Source organism: Crocodylus porosus, unplaced genomic scaffold, assembly GCF_001723895.1.
Source record: "Crocodylus porosus isolate Cpor-Errol unplaced genomic scaffold, CroPor_comp1, whole genome shotgun sequence".
Classification (NCBI taxonomy): domain Eukaryota; kingdom Metazoa; phylum Chordata; order Crocodylia; family Crocodylidae; genus Crocodylus; species Crocodylus porosus.
Window position 1 is genome coordinate 116,919,469 of NW_017728947.1, and position 7,982 is coordinate 116,927,450.

Sequence of the window (7,982 nt, forward strand, 5' to 3'; positions counted from 1 at the left end):
TGCGGCAGTGAACTCCAGCAGGGCGAAGGCATGTCTGCAGACGCCCGGGGTGTGTCGGCTCGCCGAGCTCTCCGTAGGGCCGGCGGCTTTGTCAGTGGCATCAGCTCTCTGAGTAAGCATCGTATCGCTGAGGAAATCACTCAATATATTTTATCGATTTTTTTTTTTAAAAATAAAACAGCTGACGTGTTTTTGTCATTACCCAGCAAGCTCTGGTTATGACAAGAACTGATTTGTTTCTATCCCTTTATCCTCCTTTGGTGGTAACAGATTTTTCTGTGCTGACCGGTATTGATTACAGATGTGGGTGATGTGTGGTGAAGATATAAGCAGAGTTAAATGGGTTAACTAACAGGTGTTATGACCACCAAAACATTTATTTAAAAAAAAAAATGCACATTGCATTTCCACATTGTGCTACTCTTTTGGGATCTGTTTCCCCCCCTTTTACTTCCTCATTTATTTTTCTTCTTCTTTTTTATCTTCTACAACCAGCTTTGTTGATGTTGTCAGAAGCCTCCTAAAAACTATGAAGAGCATGTTTTAATGGGGAATCCTTGAGAAAATGTACGTATAGGGGATGGCTCTCCACCCATGGCTCTGAAATACTTCAGGCAATGGTGTGGAAGAAGACGTAGTTGTGGACAGCAAAAACATCAATGGTGAGAGCAGCAGGGCTGTGACATGGGCTTATGTGGTAAAGTGGGTGCATTCAAACCATTACTGTACGCAGTTATATACAAGATGACACATGCAAGGACCATTCTGATTGGCTGGCTTTTTAGCTGCCATTGGGCCCAATCCTGCTCCTTTGAAATCCCCATGGGCGACCACAGGGACAATAGCACGTTCCTTGACAGTGCTGCTGCTGTAGAGACTAAAATAGCAATAACAACTAATATGTATTAAATATCTCCTCTCACAAGGCCTGCAAATAGTAAGAGTAAAAACCAGCCTAAAATGCAGTATAGTGAATAAAATAAAACCCCATATTTTAATTCAATTATTTAGTGAGATCTAATTAAGTGTACTAACTAGTTTTATTATTGAAATAAAGCAGAGGAGTTCCTGATCAGTGGTGAGATGCTCATGGAATTATATATTTAATTTTTGTCGTGTTTCAATTAACATTTCTCTGCTTGGCCCATTAAAAGGACTGGTGCCACTGAATTACCTGGTAATCAGAAGCATGTTGTGGTCCAATAATTCAACATAATGTCTCAGAAACTAATGGTGTCCTTGTAGGCACCACTGGCAGGTTGTAGAAATCTGAATGTAACCGAGACTATTTGAGCATGCAGGAGGCCTGAAGAGTCGATCCATTATCAAGATGGCTCTGGTTGAAAGGCTGTCATTACCTAAATCTGAATCCAAATGTGTACTCTCTCCCCAGTAGGACCAAATCCTGCCAGTGGCTTGGTATATACCACTTTCCTCTTCACACAAATATGAGCTCAAATGAATTCACAGTGCACCAAAGCTGTGTAGGCTGTAATGTATGGCTCAGTTTATGTATGAAACAGAGGTACATTATTATGGCATTTGGTGAGTAATATATGTTTGCGTGGTGTAGGGTAGAAAAAGGAGAAAAAAAAAAAAAAAAACAACCTAGGCATAAAGAAATACTTCAGTCCAGTCCATGAAAAGAAGGGCAAATGCACTTATAACTGTGATTTACACTATAATGGAAGCAATAGCTACTTGTAAGCTTCATTATATCTAGCTGGAAGGGAAAGGAGGCAATAGGATTATGATATGGGAGTCAAGATTTCTGCTCTGATCAAGAATACGGCTTACATTATGTGACTCTAAATTCCATTCGATCTGCTCTGACTTGGGTTTATAATAAGAAAAATAACATGCAGCTTTTTCTTCCTTTTCATCCCTGTGCACTTGCAGGATTTCTCAAGGGCTGGTGGCAGGGAGAAGGGGAAGGGAGAGGGCTCATATGGCTTTGGTAGCTTCTGTAGTATGTAATGCGGCAACATCAGGCTCCGATCCTGCAGTCAGATCTCAGCCCACTTGAACAGATCCACTTGATCCACTTGCATCATTAAAGGTGGAAGCATCTGGATGAAAGCAGCAGCAGGATGCCAGAGGCCTCACCTGGGACACAAATAGCACCGCTGCACAGTTGTGTAGGAAAAGCTTTCTCATGAGGAGGGTGGTGAAGCACTGCAACAGGCTCCCCAGAGAGGTGGTGGGTTCTCCATCCTTGGAGGTGTTTAAGACCCGGGTAGACAAAGCCCTGGCTGGGATGATGTAGTTGGGGCTGGTCCTGCTTGGAGCATGGGGTTGGACTAGATGTGACCTCCTGAGCTCCCTTCCAACCCTCATTTTTTATGATTTTAAGTTCAGTCTTCCCCTTGTTTACAGTCCTGCATGGGAAGAAACCACCATATTAGCAGCTGCAATTAATTATTTGGAGTTTTTATGTGATTCTGGATGTGCTGACTGGCTGAGCACAGAGGCGGCAGCGTGCCCGGTCCCTATAGACACGTCTGCCTTGCAGAGCAGCTGAGCCCTGGCTCTGAAAGGAGGGCACATGAAGTGAAGGGAAGTCTTCTGCTTCACTGGGAGTGTGCAAGGCACCATGGCCGGGGGGTGGGAAAAGGGACAAGCTGTATATCTGGGATCTCAGCTGCCAGAGCAGAGCACGTGGTTTCTAATGCACAAGCTGCAGGCAATGCAAAGGGAACACCTGGGAAGTTTTACCTGGAGAAAGGAATGGTACAACATAGTCTCAGTGGGAAAAGAATAACCTCCTTTTCACTTTGACCCTTTCCAGACAGACCTTGCACTCGGCACTGCGGTGTCTGGAAGCCAGCAGAGCCTGTGAGGCTCATACGCTGCTCGCGACCTTAGTTAACAGTAATCGCCATGTCCACAGGGGTAGCAGATAATGCCAAGTTATGCCTGAAGGATAGAGTTTCACCCAATGTAAAGTAAAATAGAAGAGAGAATCCTTCTCCTTTCAAATGTCTGAGAATGGTCATTTAATAGCCATGCATATGGTCCGAGTCACATGGGTATTTGAATGAAATCCATTTTGTCGAGGAAGAGACTACAATGATAATTTAGATTACTTCACTGAATTTCATCAGTTGTTGATGCTTTGGGGGACAGGGGAAGGAAGGCAATTACAGCCACGTGTGATACTTTCTTTACCCTTAAGGTGCTCATACATTTATTACTAAGGTCATTGATGAAGGTGCATGTACGTGCTCTCACCTTCTAGGTGCTCATTTGCCCAGGCCAATGATATACAGTGATTAAAAGCAGAAGGGACCACTCAGTTATTTAGTCTGACCACTGTATAACAGGTCATTAATTTTCACTCAGTTAACACTGGACTGAAACCGATGACTTCTGTTTAGTTAAAGCATATTCTGCAAAACAGCATCCCACACTGATTTTACGACATCGTGAGATAGAAAATCCATTGCATCCCTTGGCAGTTTGTTCCAGTGGTTAATTACCCTCCTGTAAAAAAAAAATGTGCCTAACTTTTAATTTAAGTTCCAGTCGCTGGCTGTTGTTATCCCTTTCTCATTGCCAGCTCTTTCCCTGCCCCATTACCTGGTAATGCCTCTCTGTGAAGGTGCTGACACTTTGTTATCAAGATCCTTTTTTTCAGCCTCCTTTTTTTTTTTTGATAAGCAAATTGATCTCACTCAGAATCTGTCAATAATTCAGTATTTTCAACTCTCAAATTATAGCTCCACAGCTATAATTTGAGAGTTGAAAATACTGCACTGCTCTCCCATTCATCAACATGCTTTTTAAAATGTGGACACCAGAATCATATGCAGTATTCAGTGTATATGTATTCTGGACCTGTACAGAGATAAAATACGTATGTATTATAGACATGTACAGAGGCTGGGATGATCTATTTGGGGCTGGTCCTGCTTGAGCAGGGGGTTGGACTAGATATGCGCTCCTGAGCTCCCTTCAACCCTCATTGTCTATGATCTATGGAAATCACCTCCCTAATTTTATCCCCTAGTCCATACATCCAAGGACTGGAGTATACATGTGAGTGCACAGGAACTTCAAGAGCCCTCAGTCATCTTCAGGTGCCAGGCCCACAATCAAGTTATTTGGCCTGCAGTGCTTCTTGTAGCTACATCATTTTTTACCTGGATGGATTCAAACTCAGGTGTTTGCCTGGTCTTAGCTTACTAAACAATGCAGACTAACCTGTTCTTATCGCTGTTTACAGCCCTGCCAAGCCTCTTATCAGCCGTAAGATTTGCAGTGATTTTTGTGTGCGTGTGTCCTTCAGATCCTTAATGAAATGTTGAATTAGCATTGTCTGTGGGACACTTCCCACAAAGATTTCCATTTGGTGATGATTCCTCACTCAACTAACAGAGTCTGATGCTCCAAGGTGGGGAGGGGATTGCCAGCTCTGCTCCTAAGCATGACAGAGGTTTGTATGAGAAGGGACCGCTCGTTAGCGCAGGACACAAATCTTCCTGGAGGGCAGGTCCAAGATTATGGAAGAAACTGCTGCAGGAACTCAGGGCGCTCATAAACCCTCCACCTTCCACTGGAAGAGCCCAGAACATTTCTTCAATCCCACTTTGCTAGCATGGACAAAGAGCACCATGGGCATAGTTCTTTAAAACAAAAAACCCAAAACATGCTCTATGAAGACACTGCATGTCACATATGACGTTTGGGGAGCTGGGAAAAGAGAGAATGACCCATGATGAATGAATAATCCCATCAGTGCATATCTGGAAGGTGCTCAGCTAATATGGCAGTGGTTCTCACGGCACCCCTCCATAACGTCTTTGAATTTAGCAGCACCCCATCTCCAAACCTAACGTATTTATTACAGCGTGTAACATCATGATTCACAACACTTTTTAAAAACAGGTCAGAACGTTTTTGACACTGTGGATTCCTGTTTGAAACCTCTGGGTTTCTCTTGCAAGTCATGAATAGGTGTTTGCTAACAGTAGGTGTCTACTGTTGAGTAGGTGTAGAGTCATATGTACGTGTCTGCTAATATTGTGCAGCACGACAGCACTTCTAAAAGGATCTGGCAGCAACACAGAATCACTGTCCTATAGTGATGAGGGTAGTAGAAGGGCTCTCTGTTACCAAAAAGGTGCAGAGTAGTGACCAAATATTTCAACTGGTTCCTTAAGCAGCATGGCACAGCTCTGTACATGCTATGCCATAAGCTGGATATCATGGGGTTATGTTTGCATATGGTCAGACAGAGCAATGAACATGCAATGATATAATAATATCCTCTGCAAATTCTGCATTTTACTCTGTGGTATACTGCTAAACTTTCTTGAAAAGCAAAACTCTTCAAACTCTTTATTAGGCCTAAAACCATGCATCAGAGTCTTTCTCTTTTTTCTAGTGTGCATTTTTACTTATTTGGTCTCATCTGACTGAACCTCCCCTACCATTCAACTTCTGATGAATCAAAAACGGTCCTAATGTATTTGTCCTCACATTGTGGTACTTTTAAAATTATCTAATCATTAGAATGGATTGATCTTTTTTATTAATTTATTAGATTTCCATAGATTTTTTAAAACAAAAACAAATTAATAAACAAATAAATATTGTTAAATGTAAATATAATCACTGCTCAGGGTCGGAACCTGAAAGGAGATCTGCACCCTTGTCCAACAGCCATGTGGAAATAGCTAAATACTAGGCACTAAGCTCTCCATCGCCAATAGGACTACTTGGTTAAGTCAAATAAGAAAGATTTGGCCCTCCTTTTTCCTTTGGAATAGTGCTACCACATTTAACTGAATCAAAGATAAGTGTTTTTCCTCTTTCTCATTCAGTCAAATTTAAGATGACCCTCCAATAATTAGATTCTATACATAGGTCATTATAACAAATGTATACATTTTCCATGTCTAGTATCTCATTGCTGGGGGAAGCACGGCTCGTCTTAAATTGGAAGTTGGCTTGGATTTGGGTAACTATGGTACTTGGTTTTTGTATGGACTTAGCAGCTTTCCAGTACATGGATACAAGGGAAAACTTCTTTATGAGTTCCACTATTAAGCTGACTTGGTAAATAGGATTACCCTTCAGCTGGGGGGAAAAAATATTTGTTATAGTAAAAAATTATGTTTTGATAGCAAATGTTACTTCTGAAGATCTGTGGGGAAACTTTATTTGCCTCTTCAGCAATTCAGCATAAGCAAATGAAACACCTAATGGAAGTGATTTAAACATGCTTTAAGTGTTGCTTTTACAGTACTTGGATGTGCTCAATATGTACATTGCCCATTTGTCATGATCATAAATGTCTTAATGAAGCAGCTGATTGCTGCAAGTCGAAAGAAGGAAACCGTGGGGGAAATAAACCCCTGTGGTTCTTACTCAGGCAAAGCTTCCATTAATTTCAAATAATGATTGAATGACCATTTATCTTTCTCTTATATCACCAGAAAACTCCCAGTACTTTCATTTGCAGTTGGATCTGACCACCAGTAGAAATTATCTGGAAAGTTTTAATAGTTGAACAACTCTGAATGTTTCAGAAAAAGAGCTTTTTCATGGTGTCTGGGGAAAGGTGCTGACAGGATGAAGGGTGGACCCATGCCCTACTAGCCTGTAATAATCTTAAATTAAGATGTGGCAAGATTACTGCTAATTGTTTTGGCTAAGTAGCTTTGTACATAGTAACTGAGAGATAAGGAAAAAAGACAGACGTAGATGACTATTAACTGTCCTGCGTGCCTGAAACTTAGCAAAAGAACAGCCCTGAAGTAGAAGAGAGCCGGCTCTCCCCCGAGTAGCAAAGAGCAATCATTGCCAAGTTGTTAAGCTTGGCAGAGGCCATTTGACTTATTTAATTAACTGCACTGCTCATTGAAATGCAGTCTGCATTAAAATGTGCCAAAGCTGACCTGGGAGCATCAAATTATTTTTAAGGAAACTCGTTAGGATACAGACTCACAACAGCCCCCAGGCAGGAAAGAGCTCAACTAGTCGGCACGACAAGGCATTGCAATTTGGTTTCCTTCATTTACAGCTTGACAATGAACATACATTACAGTGTCCAGAAGGAACATATACGGCCCCATTGCGCATCCTGCCCTGTAGTTATATGCAAGGTAAATTAAAGTGTAACATGGTTTTATGCTCGTTGATTTAATTTACCTTCCATTTAGGCGCTCTGATAAACGATGACAGATTTGCCCTGTCAATCAGATTAGGGATAGAATGGCAGGACTAATTTGGCTTATCATCAGGAGAATAAATCTTGTCACCAGGCTGTTGCAGTGTTTGCTTGTTTGTTTTTCAGAGACTTTACACTGCTACCTCGGCAGGGGGAGGCACTGAGTGCGAGGACGTCTTCCTACAGGGCACCAGAGATGCTCTTCGTACCTCCTGTTGCTCCCCATGCACTCAGAGAGCAGATACTCTGCTTTCCAGCCCTTGATTTTAATTTCGTAGCCCCCCTCATGTCTTAGGAGATTCATGCCTGCACAAAATATCCCCTTGCATCACTGGGTTTGGTCTGAAACCACCTTGATGTTCATTTGAATTGTATATTAATTTTCTTTAAGAAATCGGCAGAACAACAGCGAACTAAATTTACATTTCAAAGCTGCAGCCAAGATCATTTATGTGAATTAGCACAAATAAGAAAGAACAGGAGAAGAGCAATGAGAAACTCTGGCAGATCTTCTCTCAATAATTCTTCATGCTAAATATGGGCACATTATGTTAAATCAAGACAACCAGAATTGCAGAGTTTCTTTGAGTTCATGGGACGTCTGTACACGTGCAGGGAGGCTGCTCCGACATGTAATTACAGCATGGAGCCTGGTAATTATTGCGCAGTGGCAGACTCCAGCGTCATGTGTCTCAATCAGCATCCCTGCACTGAAATATGGCTGAGGAGCACTCTGAACTAAAGCTCTTTCTGGACTTCAGCAAGGCCTTTGACACCGCCTCCCATCCCATCCTCATTAAAAAAAACA